Genomic DNA, 19,172 nt, shown 5'->3' with positions numbered 1-19,172 from the left:
ACTCAGAAACACATTCAGTGCCTTGGTACTTGCAAACATTAGTGGCAGGTCACCTTGTGTTTGATCAGGGGTTCTCATTATTGGCTCCTGGTTAAGCGATTCTATGGGTGTTTGACGATAAAAACATCTTTCACACTCGCTAGATTGTACTGTGCATCTTGGAGACCATCACCATTATTGGTGGCCTTCCTCACGTCTGTTAACGGTCTCCATTATTGACTAGTAATCAGACGATTTCATACATGTTCGACATCAACACATATATTCACATGTATTGATCTATGATGTTCGGTGAAGCGGAAATCAAGACCTTGGGCAAAGGCTTGCATCACTCAGCTTGCTTCCTCTCCCAAGTTGCGTATATTTTTTTTGGGGACAACTTATCAGAATGATCCTATTATGACACCAAATCCACATTGTGCTTATCGGTGGCCAACATTGTCATATCTCTTTTATGAGAAAATCACTCTGACATAGCTACTGAGCATGGGAATGCCCGACTCAGGACATGATTTTAGTTGTTTTATATATATGTGTTGTATCAAGTTTCCCGTACCACCCGAAGCTCTGATCCTCTCTCTTTTTATCGGAGAAGGAAAATTACAGTTAAGTAAAGTATTTCGGCCATCATTGCAGCCTCTGATCTCACACTTTAGGGGGCATCTGTTATACAACAAAATGACCCCCTCATCAGCTCAGAGGGGAAAGAAATGATAGCTGAAGAAAAGACCAAGATTACATGCCTTGTTTCCACACTAACGCTGGCTATACACTGACAACCTGCTTTATAAAGCTTCTCTGTAAGCCTAAGGGAGCGTTAGTGACCCTACTAACTCTAGTTGTTAGTTCGGGAATAGCGTTAGTGGATCCTAATGAGCATCTAGAGGTCAAAGGAGCGAATTGACTCATAAATATCTATATATTCCCTCCTAAATCTACTCAGAAAAGCAAGGAAACATCTCAAGTTCGACCTATTTGTGGGATTTCTAAATCCTAATGAAGGAGGCAAATGGGAAAGAGCTGAAAATCATGGAAACATCATTGCTTTTACCTTAAGAGACTCATGGAGGAACTTGGCAACCCTAACTCAATTGCTACACAAGTAAAGGTAGGACTATGGTGATAGAGGTCAGATCATTTGAAAGGATAGCTTACTTGATTGTTGATCATAGTCTCAAATCTAAGCATAAGAAGTTGGTAAGAAGGGAGAGAGAGATAGAAGCTAGAGGGGGAAGGGAAGGCTGATACAACAGATGGTTGTAATCACTCTTCTGACATTAATATAGAACTGCAGTTGTACTGTCTACTCCATGGTGTTGGTACTATCATTCATTTAGTTGTTTGTCCAATACCGTTTAGCATGAGTAGCTTAGTTATGTGTAACTAGATGTCTTTTATGTATTCATGTATTAGTTATCAAGGTTTTATGTTGTGATTACGCTTGTCTCTTTTATGTGCAGGACTTGATCTGGAGCCGGCTCAGGGTACTTCCACCTAGCTGCATTGTGCTCTCTAGCAAATCTACACAGAGGCTTAAGGTAATTAATCTGTCTTACTTTGATAGTTAGTTATTGTTTATGGACATGCATGTAACTTTGTGACAACTGCATATAACCTTACAGTCTGCCAAAGGTCCTGGGAAGACCTTTGAGGGTATCTCCATTCTCCATACATCGTGCATTTTATTCTATAACACTATTAATGTTTCCATATCTTCCTGAAGTCGTTGTTAGAGAGTTAACAAGAGAATTAGAGCAGATTTAGAGAGTCCCAGCGTGGCTAGAATGCAAGGAAGTGTCCAAACATATGATGAATCAGGCCACAGATAGAGGATAGACTAGAAGTTCTGAGTATAAATACATGTACAGGATTTGTATGAATGAAATAGTGTTCATGTTATATTGCATTGCCTGTGTGTGTGTTTTGTCTATATAATTAACACAAGTTATGAACAGTCGTAGGAGTCTGTCATGAGCACGAGGATTTAAGATATTTCTAGTGGTTAAGGATTACAGGAACATGTGATTCCAGTAGAAGGTTTGGAAACCCATTTAATAGATTGAATAGATGATTTTCTTATGATGAATATTATAAAGCCCAATAGTTTTTCTGCGTTATCAGTGGAAGGAAAAACATTAATACCCTGCCTATACGCGTGGATTGAGGGTGATATATAGTCTCTACGTTGGTTGAGGCAGACGTTGTCCATTAACATAAATTTCTGAAAATCGTGGTGGAGATGCGGAGTAAACTATTAGTTTCAAAGTCTCATTCGAGTCCTCATTGAGCTAAGCCAGTTGAGAATGGAAGTCGATTTGGTAATATTCCTTGCCTGAATATTGAAGACGTTGTGATCAAATCGTGGGATTTCAAACAAAATCTAAATTGTTGACCTGTTGAAGAACCAGTGAATCAGTGTATAAAGATCGTGGCTGCTGATTCAAAGATTCAACGATTCAAGCCTTGAGGTAGAACACCAGAACATAGTATCCTTTAGCAAGAATTCAATGGCATAGATGGTATGGCTCATAAAAGGGGAAGTTCGATATGCAAGGGAAACATAGATAGAGAGTTGAGATAAATAAATTACAGAGCATTGAGTTTCAGATCTAGTGGTACAGTTCAATTCCAGTAGCATTGTGGAGTTCCGGCATTTACAGTTAAGTTTTAGTGATGCCTTTGCAATAACAGTAATTTCTAATTCGCTTTTCTATAGAATGCAATCTTAGCCATTTGAAATTGCTTCATGTTATTTTATGATTTGAAGAACCTAGAAGAATCCAAAAATTGCATTATGAAGCCATAGTTATAATTTGAACAAAGAGATACCAAATTCTACAACAACAAAGAGCACCATTTGAGATAGGTGTTTTTTGGTTTTTTTTAAGAAATTGGGTTTTGCAGCCATATGGCTACATCACTCTAGTCCAGTTCTTTTAATGAGTTAATATCCACTTAAGATTTCACAAGGCCTCCTTCTAAAGCCCCACCTTTAGATTGTTTATCAAGACCAAAACTTCCAAATTATCTACTACAAGGCTACTTGGCCCCCTGAATAGTTATAGGAATAATATTTAATGAATTCATTCTACCATTAACTTCATGACACTTCCTTACTTTAGGGATGAGACATGGATCCTCACTTGAAAAGATTATCACGCAATTTAAATTAGCTATAGATGTCACCTTCACCTTCCTCAAGAATCCTTGCCCCAAATTTACAATTCCAATCCAATCTTTAATCTTTAAGGAAACTCCATCAGCCATGCCACTTACCATTTCTACTTTTGATTTCAACGTATTTAAATAAGTTTGAGCTAGCTCAAGCTCCAACCTAATTTTTCTTGCAACGTATTCCTTCTTGAAGCCATGGGTCACCCCACTATCATGGCATCCACTAATCTTACATTTAGTACTTTTGTACAATAGAAAATCCTTGCAAAGTATCACTCTTAGCTTATTGTGGGCTTTCCTTCTAATACAACACCTAGGACTTGAAAAACACCAACAAATGGTTTGTTTGCTTGCGCCCTAGTTGACAACTTCTACCTTAATGGAGAATTATTTTCCTAATGATCCTTTACAAAAATCCAAAAAGAAATAGGATTACCTTTTTCCTTAGGAGTGTCTAGTTTTTTGGCCCCGTTCTTACCAAAATTCTTACCAAAATTCATAGATGGCTTTGTTTTTCCTTTGTCTTTTCTTCCTATGTTTTCCACACTACTTCTCTTTTCTGGGATCCTCACCGGTCCTAGGACCACCTTTTTCCTTTTTCTTATAATCGAAAAACTTGTCTTTGTATTGATGGCTAATTCAAGGGTTTTCATGTTTTGATGTCGTGGGTCCCTCTGCACCCAAGGTTGCATTCCGTTCATGAAGTGGATCAACCTATATTCTTCAGGCATGTCTTTGATTTCCAACATAAGGCCTAAAAACTCCATAATATATGCTTAAGAGTAAACAATTAATTTTGAGAAATCCAAGATTGATTCCTTAGCCCAAACTAACTCTCAAAGAATCATTTCATCTCTACTTAGTTTGCAATCTTCTCTATACTGCAGTCAACTGTTAAGTCCTCTACTCAGTTTCTCCACCAAATATTTGTGGTACCTATGAAGGACATTGTTTAATTATTCATCTTGGCTTCAAATAAACTTCCTTTCATCTATTACAAGTATTATTTAATAGATTCTAATAGAAATTTCCAGGTAACTTAACATCATGGGTTTCATTGTATAGTTCTAGATCATTGATCTTTATACTCATAGGAACCAAAAAACTATGCCCACTATCTTTAATATGTGTCATAACAAAGTTCAACAAGTCTTACGTTGTTCTCAATCGCTCACCAAAGTTGGTGTTCAAGGTTGTTATCATCACATATGTGGTATCTTAACATTTATACATAGTAGTATTAAAGGTCTACCACATATAGGTCATCTCTTCCTCCAAAGATTCTACCTTCTCACCATACTTACAAAGAGATTGTTATTTTCTTTACATTCCTTTCAAAAAATGCAAATGCTCCTCATTTTTGGAGTCTTTGGATCTTATCCCCCATTGCTGTCCTAATTCATCTACATTGCACTCACTCAAATTCCTAGCAACTTGTTTGAATGGCTATTGGTTTGCTTCAAGTTCTAAAACTATCACAATATATGCTTTGATACAACTCATCATGTTTGTGTAGTCTCCTAGAGTTTTTCCTTACAAAATTGAGTTTAACCCAAGTATGTTTAGAACCTAAGGTCAAGTGGAACTACCTTGCCTTGGCTTTAGGGGGTTGGCCAACCTTCACCTATTATAACTAGACTATGCCTCTTCACCTAGGTTTTGGTTAGTTCATCCAACTCATCTTGGTTAGTTTGTGAAACTCATTTTAGCCTATCCATCTAAACTATCTCATTCCATCTATCAACTCGCCTCAATTGGCATAGTCCCCACATCTATGCCTAAATTATTTGAGTTTGTATGACTACACCTTCATTTAAGTCTATCTAATTGTGCCTGAATCCATACGAGCCTATCTAATTATGTTTGAATGTGTTTGAGTACATCTGGTTGTGCCCAAATGCACCTAACTGTTCCTAGTGGATGTCTATTAAATGGAGGCATGCTCTATTAATGTGCTGCCAATGAGTGAACCCGATGATTATGATCCATGGCTACTTGTGCCCAAAGACACTTCAACCATCCATCACAACCCCCAAGTGTGGGCCATCCAAATCCATTAGTCCATATATATTATAGACACTCAAGTTAATCAATATATATATACTAATATTGTTTATCATGCATAATGAATGTATGTGAATGGGGTTTCCCATGGAAACCTTCTTTTCCTTTTCTTGTCAAGTTTGAAGTTTCTCTTGGTGTGTTTTACTAGTGTGAGCTGCCAATATCTGTGATGCACCCTATCATGATCAAGGGTGCCCAACTTGATTGTGGTGCACCTTGATAATGGGCTAAGGCATCGAAACTGACTTGTAATGTTTTACCCAATATTTCACCTTGCCCCCACCCTCATTATGGGGGTAAAAGACATCAACCTTCCATCATGTCTATTTGTTCTTATCAATGACCATTAAATTGATCATGTGATGGAGGCACTCAAAGCCACTTAAGGTTAGAGCCTTGCACTTGCTCTATGTTGCAACTAGAGGAGCACTCTCATGACTTTTCTTTAAATTATTAAGGCTCAACTCCTCATGATAATGTGATAGGAAATTGCACTTTACAAGGTTGATGTCTATTGGAAACACTGAGATGGGGTGAATCAGTGTTTCACTTTTTCTTACAATTTAGTATCAAAACCATTAACCAATAATATCACATCAAAGGAACATAAGATATATATAAACAATATATCTATATTACAAGGAAAGCTACAACTTTGAGTTTACTAACTACCCCTTAAAAATCTACAACTCCAAGATATTTACCAACCATTATTGAAAAAAACTACAATCCATGGTATACCAACATCCCTTAGAAAAATATTACATTACATGATGCTAATAAAGTAATTATCTTAAATTTCGCATTAATTTTAAATTTTCATAGTAATCCATATAAACTAACTTTATTTTAGAGATATATTCACTTTTACTATTTTGGTAAAAACCTGAAACGTTTGCGAAACATTTAAAATACATCGAAATAATACCAATTTTCTTATCCACTTATTTCTTTTCAAACCATTTTTTTTAATTTTAGAGATATATTCACTTTTACTATTTTGGTCAAAACCTTGAAACGTTTGCAAAACATTTAAAATACATCGAAATAATACCAATTTTCTTATCCACTTATTTCTTTTCAAACCATTTTTTAGGACAAAGTTCTAAATAACTTTTAGTGCATATTCTACTTGGAATTTACCCTTTCAAACCTTAGAAAACATACATTTGACTAGTTGTGATTAAATATTTTTATGATTGCTCCCATTCCACAAAATTCAATTGTATGGGACCAAACAACTTTTTGACATTACATATAAAGTGAGGCCAACAAAATTCAATTGTATGGGACCAAACAACTTTTTGACATTACATATAAAGTGAGGCAAACGAAATATATGTCAACACGTATCTTCACAACTTCTTAGTTTTCACCCACTCACACCTTAACAATATTTTCCGCACGTTTGTGGTGTCCCACTAATACCAACACATCCGTATAGCTTTTTAAGCGATAAAGGAGTATACAATCCCACTCCTTTTATGCGAAATAGGAAAGTGGTACCTCACTTTTAAGTAGTCAAGATGTATTCACAATGGTACATACACAACTCATCTCTTACAAATGTTTTGATTTGACGAGAGACTTTGCCATGGGACCAACAAAAGTGTATTGGTGGGAACAGAAGCCGTGCCAACCCATGAGATCATATACAATGCATTGGTAATGAATCTTGCCAGATTCATTACCCATGGTTGGATCAAAGACTTTGTCATCCCAGAGGATCTTATACAATGCATTGAAAGGCATAAATAACTTACCCTCTGATGGGATATAGGTATAGGTATAGGTAGAGCACTTTAATATTAGCATTTACTATAATTGGGATCTTATACAATGCATTGAAAGGCATAAATAACTTACCCTCTGATGGGATATAGGTATAAGTATAGGTAGAGCACTTTAATATTAGCATTTACTTTTAATTATATGTGGAGCACTTTAATATTAGTATTTACATTTACTATTATAAGTTTGTGTAGGGCAATGTATACACAGATAATTTTATGTGCATAAAATTTCTAGGGCTTTTGGAGATGTAATGCATCTATCCATCATGTCTTAGACATTCCCCAATACAAGAAATGTTTAGAGCCTTGACCCTTTACATAGTGACATATTCAATGGGGTGGAACCTAAATTAGAGAGGACATTTTTAAGGAGAGTTAAGTTATAAACAATCCCCCCTTTACACATTTTAGGGAAGGCATTTAATGAGCTTATGATTATTAAATATAAAGAATTGTACTTTGGAGAAAATTGATTTACTAATAAAAGTAACAACTTAACTCACTTCTGAGAGAGGCATAGGTAGATATTCAATTAATTATAGTAAGGGAAGAAAGGAGAAAAGTTCATAGTGTTATCTTTGAAGGTGAACACAAGGATCCAATCTAAAAAGCCATTTAAATTGACATAACAGAGGGCATACTAAGTATATTTAGCAATTTTTATGGCAAGTACATATGTTTTGGTAGCCTTGGTAACCCACATAAGGTGATTTGTGAGATGGTTCAGATGATATACTAACAGTAGGTGAGGAGGACAAAGGATGTGTTGTTGAGTAGGGTGGATGCTTGATAAAGTGCTACATGGTAAGCTTTGACGGAGTATGAAGCAACCTGGTAATGTGATAGATTGTGTGTGTTATCTATTCAAAGGAAATAATATTGTTAAGTGCATTGAAGATATGTGATACTTGACAATGGAGGGACATAATATTAATTGACTATCATTTGTTGGCTTAGATAGATCATAGCATGGTTTCACATTAAACTATTACTTGTTCAAGTATGCTTGGCTTAAGAGAGGTGACAATAGGTTGCTTATCATTGGGTGGAAATGGCATAACATCACATATGTTAGGATATTCCAACACATATGAAATAGTTAAGTACAACTTGGTCTAGTGTAGAGTTAGGTAAAATGTGTTTCTTTACTATGTACTTTTGTAACTTACAATCCAACGGTCACGATATGTTCTAGACATGAAGTGATCTGACAATTCATTCTCTCCTCGGTATTACCAACACTTGATCCATGGCTTAACACCCGATTGGTCCATGATCTTTATTTAAAGAGCATGGAGGGTCATTTGTAGGGTGACCGTTCATGAGAGAAGATTATGTAAATTTTCTTTCTTTTATTGATAAATTGCCTGAAGGGGCCGCGTTGGCTCAAGCCATGGATTGTTTCCCTCTTTGACGGTTTTAACCATGTCAAGAACACTGGTGTATTGATCTATGATCTGTTTGTGAGCGGTGTCCTTTGGTATTCTATAAGTTCCTACAATGATGAAACAAGCACTATGAGATTTTATAGAGTTATAGGTGTTTAGCTTGCATTTAGTCAGAACATGTTGATTAAGAACATTTTTAGCGATACAAACAGTTGATGGTTATGCCTAAGTGATAAGGTTGCACTGGTATTACACAACAACTTAACTTCTTAAATAATATAAAATACTTCAAGAAAACTAATAAATCAAACATCCAACAGCAAAATTCTTTGAAAAACTTCAATTATTTACCATTCCTTTTTTACATCATATTTACACTAACAAAAACATAAATTATTTTTTACATTTTCCACTTAGACATAAAATCCAACACAACATCAATAATATTTTCCATTAAAATTCAAATCTTCCCCTAATAATTCCTATTTATAACACCTTATTTAAATCACCCTTATCTTTGTATCATATTTCTATCATCTATTTACATATCTGACCTTCCTTCACTTGTTCTAAATAAGGAAAAATGAGCATATGAATAATTAGATAAATATATAAATAATTAAAATTAAGTACATGCATCACAATAAATAATTATTTTATTAAAAAATTAAAATTTACTAAGTAATGGTAGGTTAAACTAAGTAATGGTAGGTTAAAAATGTTATTTTTTATATTTGATTATTTTTTAAATTTTTATTTAATGTAATTTGTTTTAGCTATATTTATGGATAATATTAGATTTATTGTGATATATTTTTCAATGTAATTTATATATATTTTTTATTTATTAAAAATATACAATTTTAATGTTTTAATTTTTTTCCCACCCATATTAGTTTATATATTAAAAACACAATTTAAATAATAATAAAAATTATTATTTTAATAATAATTATATAACTAAATTCAAATGACTATTATAACTCCACTACTATCTTAATATCCATTAAATTTGATTTAACAAGTATTTAAGTTTATTTTTTTACTATTCCCAAAGTAACCATTTATAAGATGTTTAATTTCAACTTCTATCGAGAGCACATTAAGCACACTTAAGTTTTAGCTTTATCATAAATTCTCATTATATTAATGTTTAATCATAAGTTCTCATTATATCTATATGTAATTTTTCAAATACTCTTTATTATTTGATGCAACTTGAGTGAGCCTAATGGTTAAGAGCATGTGTTTCCTCCTAAGAGTTCACAAGTTCAAAACCAGAGGGGGGTTAGAGTATGTATGCCTTTGTAGAATTAACAATCAAATCGCTACGCGGAGGTGGGTCCCTTGTCCCACAAACATGAGGTCTCATACACCAATTTGGTGTATGGCTTGGCTGTGGCCTTAAAATTGGATAATAATAATAATTATCTTAAATTAAATTTCTTTCTTTTGATGAATTTTAGGTTAATTGTCGACATATTTTAAAAGTTGTTATAATTATGTTTATTAAATTTTTTATATTATTTATGTTAATTTTTTATGATTTATTTTAAATTTTTAGAAGTTTAAGTTAAAATTATAATAATTTTTTATAAGTATTTTATAATTAAATTTATTAAAAATATGTTAGAGGGAAAAAGGAAGTTAAGGTATTATATGGAAGTGATCAACCCAATCTTGTCTTAATCAGTGCTAAGAAGAAAATGAACATTGTCGGGATAAGAACTAATTCTCATGAATTTCAAAGTGTAATTTGGCATTGGTCAATTCCCAAAACACCTTGGGACTAAAGATTCTATCACCTTTGTTATACTCTTGGATTGAAGATGAAAAGAACTTTCTCTTGGATTGTCCAGCTCTTACTCACATCCATTCTAGTTTTCAACATACTTGTCACACTACTAACCTTCTTGACTTGTTAAGTTAGCAAAATTATGGTGATCTAGGAAAGCTTCTCTCCCTTCATTTTAATGATAGAAATAAAATATTAATACTTTATTTAGGTCCAACGGACCATATTGAGTTAATCATCATCATCATATAAATATTTTTATTTAATTTTTATTTTTTTAAATAATTATTTTATTAAATTTATAAATTTTAAAATACAAACCATAAAATGTTTAATAATATTTAGATAAAATAATTTAAATTTTTCAGTGCGCTCAGTGAGGACGTATCTCCCAAGTTTTCCACACTCTAGGGCATAAGAATTTCTCAATGTCCACTTTCAAGGGAACATGGAGAAAGAGAAAATAAAAAGGGGATTTCCAAGTATAAAGGGGTATTTTTGGGGTCCTTCCAAAAAGGTATTTTTGAGCATTACTTTACAAAAGAGGGAGTTTTGGTATTGTTTAAGAGGGAGTTTTGGGACACTCTCACGTTATGCCTGCGATAATGGGGAAGGTCCTATGGGGCACTCTCACCCCAAGTCATCTCATATAAGGGAGCATATGGCTATGACCCTATATCGAGCAACAAGTGAGGTACCGCTTACCAAGCAAGGATCAAAACCATCCCATTATGCAATCAATGACTGAGATACCACTTTTTATACGAGGTAAGGATCACAACCATCCTATTGCCTATTGATCTTCCCAACAATGTACCTTAAGAGTCATGTGGTAGAACACCTGCATCTCTAGCTTAAGCAGGATGCCACTTGCCATAAATGGTAAGGATCATACCTAACTCAAGTAGCCAACACCCATTGGCTAGAGGGGTGACAAAGACAAATTCCAACTGGGTATACTTTGCATAGACCAAGACAGGGGGAGATACCCAACTTGTCAAAACAGACAAGGATCACACACACCCTATGGGTGACAAATAGGGGAGATACCCTATTGACCAAAGATCTCTCAACCCCAAGAGCTCTACGACTCAAGTCCTCACCCTGGGAACTCAAATAGGGGGGGATAGCTAGCTCAATGTCATCAATCATCCAAGACCCTTACTCAAGAGGATCACATCCATCAATCCATGTTTCTCTTTGTTGATTAGAAACATATCAACATGCTCATATTCAGTAATGGCTCAAACAATTCAATGAAGTGTTCAATCATACTTATTTATGTAGTTCTTTCAAGCATCACTCCTTTGTTTTCCTATTCATACAGAATATCAAATCAAATATTATGTTAGAGAAAATACATGTCATAAAAGGATACCTTATTCATCTTCCCTCTCATAGAGGCAATAACCATAAGCATAAGCTTGTCTCATATAGCAGCATTGTCTCAATCTATGAGGATATCTCTATACTAGCTATATATGGGATTATCTGCCAAACGGACCCCAATCTTGTTGTCTCAATATATCAATGTCATATTCAAAGCCTGCTCAAACAACTCTCCAAAGAGATCCCTTAACCAAACTATCTCGTAGATAGCCATGCTAGAAATAATGTACTTAACCTCGGTCGTGGTTAAAGCTACATACTTCTATTTCTTGCTCATCCAAGATGTCATGGCGGATCCCAAGCTAAAGCAACACCTAGATGTGCTCTTCTAATCAATAAATTTTTTAGCCCAGTCAACATTAGTGCATCCATGCAATTGTACAGCTCCTGTAGTATATCTTAGACCAATATTTATCATCCCATGCAAATTATTTCAAAATGTGCTCAGCAGCAACCCAATTTGTATGAAGCGGCTTAGACATGAATCGACGCAAGGTGCCCACAAGGAACATTAATGTCTCAATCATCTGTCAGTACTCAAATCCAACAACATCTTTGCATAATTTCTTGAAATTCAATTTCATTGGAGTGTCCAAGGATTGACATTCCCACTTTCCAAATATCTCCAATAGCTTCACAACATATTTTCATTTTCCAAACTTCTAATCCCAAAAAGTAGTGCATCATGCCAGGATCCTTCATCTCGAACGCAGAGGCCAAATCCCTCTTACTTTGATCATCAGAGGCTCATTACCTATCAAGAATAGATCATCAACATATGAAGCCAGAATCAAAGGCATACATTATACCATTTTGAAGTAGAGGTTCAGATCGGCATAGTTTCTAAGCTTCACCAAATAGTTATCAATGCAGACATACCATGCTCAGGGAGCTTGATTCAAACCATACAAAGCTTTCTACAAATATAACACTGACCAAACCAATATACCCAACTTTAAACATATCAATATTGTGCAATCAAATCAACCAAGCCTTCTTATCAAACCTTAAATTCAAAACCAAAATAATATCAAAGTCATAAAAGTTCATGCTAATATCGATGTTAAACTTTTCAATCCATGTCCCCAAGTACCGCGTTACAACTTTGTCTATTTTCATAACAACAATTTGCATTTACCAAGCAATATCAAGTCATCCATATGATCATAATATGAATCATTTTTGTCATTAAATGTAAATGCATATACTAAGGACAAGTCATATAATTTTTTTCATCCATTCATTGTGAGATTTCTACAATAGCCATAATAAAATTATTTCATACTGCAGAAACCTACAAACAGAAGATAATTCAAGAAATTCACATTCTCTGCAACTAGTCAAACATTATGTAGATCTCATTAGTTCCTTAAACTTCCATGCTCATAGAAATTTCTATCATCTGCTTCATGTCTATAGGTTTGTCATACTCCTATTGCGCTCCTGTTTTCATGCATAGGTTTTTAGTTTTTGTATACTACATGCTTAGTCACTCCCATAGTATTTATTCTATGTGGATCGAAGGCCTATAGCCACACCTTTAATCCTTTCTCCCATTGGCTGGGGATTGGACTAGGAGAAACCATTTCAGCTTAGATCAGAACTTCAACAACATCAAATAATCATTTGTTCATGTCCATAAATGTGGCTTCAATAATAAAGAGTATTATATTAATTTAATGCAAATAATAATAGGTGTCGCGATCTTATGGAGAGCTTCTCCCTCTGAATGGAAGCTTTTTCAATCATCATCAATCAAGACATCAACCTGTCTAACATAATATTTTCATGCATCAACAAAATTGCTAGATCATGAAATCAAAACTCTATACCAAGTTATTAGACATATATAATAACAAATCATCATCAACCACCTCATCTTGACATATGAACATGTAATCAAACATTCATCAAGGGTAGTGTCATATAAGTGTATCTTCACACTTCAAGGATCATAATCACAACATCAAGTCAAGGAATCCAATTTTTCCACATTGTCAAATTTACTAATATTAACAAAACCTAACCAAGATCAACAAGAATACCCTAAGTATCAGGGTTACCATACTTATTAAGTTTCCATATATAAAAATCAATATTTCTAACCTGCTTTATAAAAACAGGAAATCCACCATGTCTAATAAAATGTAAGATATTTACAAAATATCAATACATCACATGAACCAGAAATGAAACTTACTTTCATATGCATGCATGAGTCATTTATAAAGGTGACATTCTCATCATACCTTAGGACTTGAATTGCCATCCAATATTGCAGCTAAATTGAATCATATATTATACATACATTGTAATATTCAAATACCTTTGAAATTTGTAGCACTTATTTGTCATTGGAAGTTGTAGCACTATATTATAATTTCCAGATGCCACTTTGAAAACTTTCAAAATATTTCCTCGACTATTTCTTTCCTTTTCCAACACCAACTCTTCTCTTCCTGCACTAGCTCTCTTTTCTTGCAACATAGATGACCCTCAAGAAGGATATGCTTATCACATCTCATCTAGAGGTTAGAAGAATTCAAATACTCAAATAAGCAGAAAGGCTAAGAAATAATTAAAACAATAAATCTAAACAAGAATAGTGTCATGAAGACATAAATCTAAAACGTGTTCCTCTTTTAATGAGAGGTGATCATCTCCCTCTTGAACCAACCTTCAAGAGTTAGTACTAACCATTATCCATGTAACAATGTTGCCTTCAATATTTCCATTGGCTTCATTTGCAACCACGCCTAATTGAGATTAGCCCAACTAGGGTTACACTAAATCCGTCATGTGCTAGAAAAACTTCATTGATCATGCTAGGGTTTCAAGATTTCAAAAGTCAAACCTTTATCTTATTCCAAGATTTCTTCCATTCCCTAACCTTATGATATCCATCAAACCCTAATAATCAGTTTCCTTCAAACCCTAGCATTATTTTCGGTATCCTTCATCTTCTGTTGCTTCCATTAATGGTGTATTCACAAGGCTAGTCTCAATGACGTTTCTTTGGCCCACCTATGATACCATGTTAATTTTCTTAGGGCTATATTGTTCTTTGTTATGAAACTAGCTCACGAAAAGATAGATGAACGCCTTAGAAATAAGCCTCTTCGAGGGAGCAACCTCCTTTTCATTACAGAAATGAACAATTCTTGGATGATACAAATGACCAGACCTCCTTTCTATATATAGGAGTCTAAGGGGTCATAATATAATTAGAGCCGACATAACAATAATAATGTAAGGGCACAATAATAACAATAGTGGGCTTCTATGGGGCACAATAATAACAATATGGGGACTACATGGGTACAACAATATAATAAGGGGGTTGTACTAATAAAAATAAGGGGTTACACTAGTAGTATAGGGGCCTAACATGCCCCTCTCCTTCAAAAAGTGTTGTCCTCAACGCTTGAGTAGTTCTTGATGCTTCTGTATAAAATTCTTGTCCTCCCATGTGGAATCTTCAGCGAGTAAGCTCTTCAACTTGATGAGATACTCTGAAATTGATCGATTTTTTAGTTGTCGGGTTCTTTTTTCTGTGATTGCTCCAGGTTCCAATATGATTTTTCCTTCCTCTTCAAGTTCTGGCAATATTGTTTGAATTGGGATATTCTGCAACTTTTGAATGAGTGGTCACACTTCTTTGTCCTTCTTCCATTCATCCCTTGCTTCGTTTATCTAATCTGGTTGGATAATAGAAATAGCACAAAACAATGCTTCCACATCTTCGTCCTCTACCATTGAACACTTTTGTTTGAGATTTATCAATTGGTTAAAGAAGGTGTTTCACTTTGTATCCTCATAATGTGCTATCATTTCCTCTATGAAAATTGACCACGTAACAAGTGGTTTACAAGAACAAAGCCCTTTATGCCATAAAAATTAATCCTGTTCTAAATATGAAGATGCAATATGTACCTTTTGTAATAGTTGCACCTCATGTAGATCAAAATATTTCTCCGTCTGTAGTATCCAATTTACCGAATCCTTGCCATCAAACTTCCTCATATTTCCTTTTCTTGATTTTAGGAGCTTGATCTTGAAATGACTATTACTCTATAATTTCGTCTCCAGTTCTGAAATTGTGACTAGCAATAGCCCTTTGTGTCCTCTTTCCAATGTCGCCAGTCTGATCGAAATTGGATTCTCCAAGAAAGATTTATGCACAATCTCCCAAGATGACCTGATTATATACCTTTTTAGAAGAGCGAACTTGTATGAAGTTCCATGTGTCACTGGTTTGACCTTTGGATCTGAAAAATATACACAAGAAACTATAGTCTGTTCTCTTTCTGTAACTTCTTATGAAATTTCAATCTGATGCTTAGAGAGACAGTTATGACGATTTTCCCGAGGTGACTTGTTTTGAATGTAATTCGGGGGTCTGCAAAAACCCCAACTTCCTCAGACTATATCTCTGAAACTATAGTGAAACAGGATTTGAAATTCAAAGCCGAGGTTAAGACCAGTTTATTCTCAAATGGGTTTTGGGTTTAGCTTCTGCAACTTTGTAGTGAAATAGTTATAGTGCAAATTCGATGATGACTTGTTTTAGTTGAAATTCTAGAGCTTACAAAAAGCCTTACTTCCTTAGATCATATCTCCAAAAATATAGAGAGACAAGCTCTGAAATTTGGATCCGAGATGCAGCACACTTTCGTCTCAAATGGGTTTTTTTTCACTTCTGAAACGTCGCAGAAACAAAGTTATAGTGAAAATTCCATGATGGTCTGTTTGGCGCAGCGAAACCCTAGAATCCAAAGCTCTGATACCAAATGTTATGAAACCAGCTCAGAAAAAGATAGAAAAGATAGATGAAAGCCTTAGAAATAAGCCTCTTCAAGGGGGCAACCTACTTTACATTACACAAATGACAATTCTTGGATGATACAAATGACAAGACCTCCTTTCTATATATAGGAGTCTAAGGGGTCATAATATAATCAAAGCCGACATAACAATAATAATGTAAAGGCACAATAATAACAATATTGGGCTTCTATGGGGCACAATAATAACAATATGGGAACCACATGGATACAAAAATATAATAAGGGGGTTGTACTAATAAAAATAAGGTGTTACACTAGTAGTATAGGGGCTTAACATTCTTTTCTTTAGATAATTCCATTTCATCATTTACATATTGAATTCACCCCATAACATCATAAAATCATTAGCAACATATGCATTTATATTGAAAGAACAATATCATCATCAATGTAGTGGAAAATAAAGGAACGATAGAAGAAAAGTATTCACACATAGAGACACTAGGATTGGTCAAAGCCCAGGGGAAAACCCCACAAGTGGGAAAACCTTGTCAAATTCTTCTTCTTATTATATTTTCATAAAATGTTCAGCAAAGAGAGAGTGCAATATTCCAATTCATAAATCACAAAAATATCAAGCAAAACCATCCAAACAATATCCAAAAATAGGATCCCAATAAAAATATTGATCATTGATAACTTTCCCAGCTTGCGGTCATCTGCGATCAACTGCAGTCAATTTTCACCTGAATCTGTGGTCACCTATCAGAAGAAACCCTAAGTCCTGGTCATACACAACAAACGATCATGCGTGTGGCTAAAGTGTCTCAATTGCATAGATAGAATTGCATGCGATCAGTTGTAGCCAAAAATTCTCTAAAGCCTCCCTACGGTGACAAACAAAAAACCTAATCTTCACGTGTGAACTTCGGACCCCGAAATATTGGACATGTACAAACCAATCTCTGCAAACCTACATTAGGTGTGTGTGAGCCAAACCAAAGAAGAGAGAAGAAGAGAATGCTTGATGATGATCTCCAAATGAGGGTCACTCAACTTGTATTTATAACCATCCAAGGGTGTCCAATTTCCTTTTAGCGGCGACCTATCATTTTGTGCACATGTGGGTTTTGTTAGTGCCTAGATTTACCTCAAGCTGAGAAAGGTAGGATCCAGGGCCAACATCAAACCACGCTTAACCTGGTAGTTGGCCCTACCAGGTTGGGAGAGGGCTCTCTCCAAGTCAATCTCAATAAATTATAATTGATAAGGGCTTGAGATCACTGATAGAAATACTGATCTTAGGCTAGGTATATGTGTGAAAGAGTTTGATTGAATGAAATGATGTTTTTGTTGGCTCAGATGGAAAGGTAGATTTTGGGTGCTGGGATTGAGGCTCAATCTTGCAGAGATCTCAATGGGGCAAGGTAGGCAAATGTTTTTGGCACTATAAATCGAATGAGATGGAGGGATTAGATAGGTGAGGAGTTGAAGAGGGCAAGAAAACTCATGGATCCTCTCCAAACAGTTGAAAACATCAAAGACTAAAGCAAACCTCAAGTAGAGCACTGCAATTTCAATGGATTCTACTTACACTCTTGTTTGATTTAGCTGAGAAGAAATAAGAGAGATAATGGCATACAATCACATAAATAAATTCACAATTACAAAGGAAATCACTGTACCAAGACAAATTGCCACATGGATCCCAAAGAGTACTGCAAACCCTGGTCTCAATTCCTTAGCCAAAATGCTGATATGAGTGTACAATGAAGCTCAAGGCTTTCTCAAAAATCCAACCTTCTAACAAAATCCAACCCCTACAATATGAAATTCATAAAATATAATCATTTTCTCATCCTTGTATGAAGGGATTGAGCTCAACCATTTTCTTCAAAATAGAATCAGTTACATTAAACTTGGGCCGAATTTCTGAAAATAGGTGCTGAAGATGAACTCGTATCTCCTAAACCATAGCACTTGTTACAAAACTGAAAGAGGTTTTTGAAGATAAGGTCATGACGGAGAAAAACCTCTCTCAAATTTGGGAAATTCGTTTCCCGTTGCTCGTAATCTGTTCCACAAAATCATCTCTAAAACAGAAAATCATTAAATTAATTTAAATATGTGAAAATGAGCTTTAAAGATCCAGTCACATATCCCAATCCATGACACCTATGAATAAATTGAGAGAAATTTTTGTTGTATGGCTCGTGTTTAACATAAACCTCCTTGGGTTTTGCATAATTACTTTCCATCTGTTGTAAAATGACCCCGCACTAAAATGACTAAAAAAATAAAAAATATGAAAAATTTTCTTTGTTTTAATGTAGGCTCCAAATATCACTATATATTTCCCACATAGTAGTACCTGTGCATAAATTGAAGGAGGTTTTTGTTATTTGGTATGTGTGAACAAAAACCTCTTTCACGTTTGAAAAATTCCTTACCATTATTTCAGAAACTGATTTTGTACTAAACTTGTCATTGTCTGCAGCAACTGACCTCAAAACATGCATAACCAAGAATCACTCATTCATTTCAATCATATCTTCTAATCTAGAAACCAGTTATGGGATTGTGATATACCGTTGGAAATATTTTTCCGAGCTTCTTTTGATGGAAACACTTGTGACATGTTTTGTGCTGAACATCATGTGCAAAACATCTAACAAAACCAGACATAGTAAGAGCTCATGTTGATCCCTAATGACAGGCTGCGAAGACTGGAACTAACAGGTTTCCATAATAAATTTATATTTTTGGGCATTTCCTGATGAGG

The sequence above is a fragment of the Pinus tabuliformis genome, chromosome J (assembly GCF_031772625.1).
Source record: "Pinus tabuliformis cultivar Carrire ecotype Pingquan chromosome J, CPIR1, whole genome shotgun sequence".
NCBI classification, from domain to species: Eukaryota; Viridiplantae; Streptophyta; class Pinopsida; order Pinales; family Pinaceae; genus Pinus; species Pinus tabuliformis.
This window is presented reverse-complemented; position numbering follows the sequence as displayed.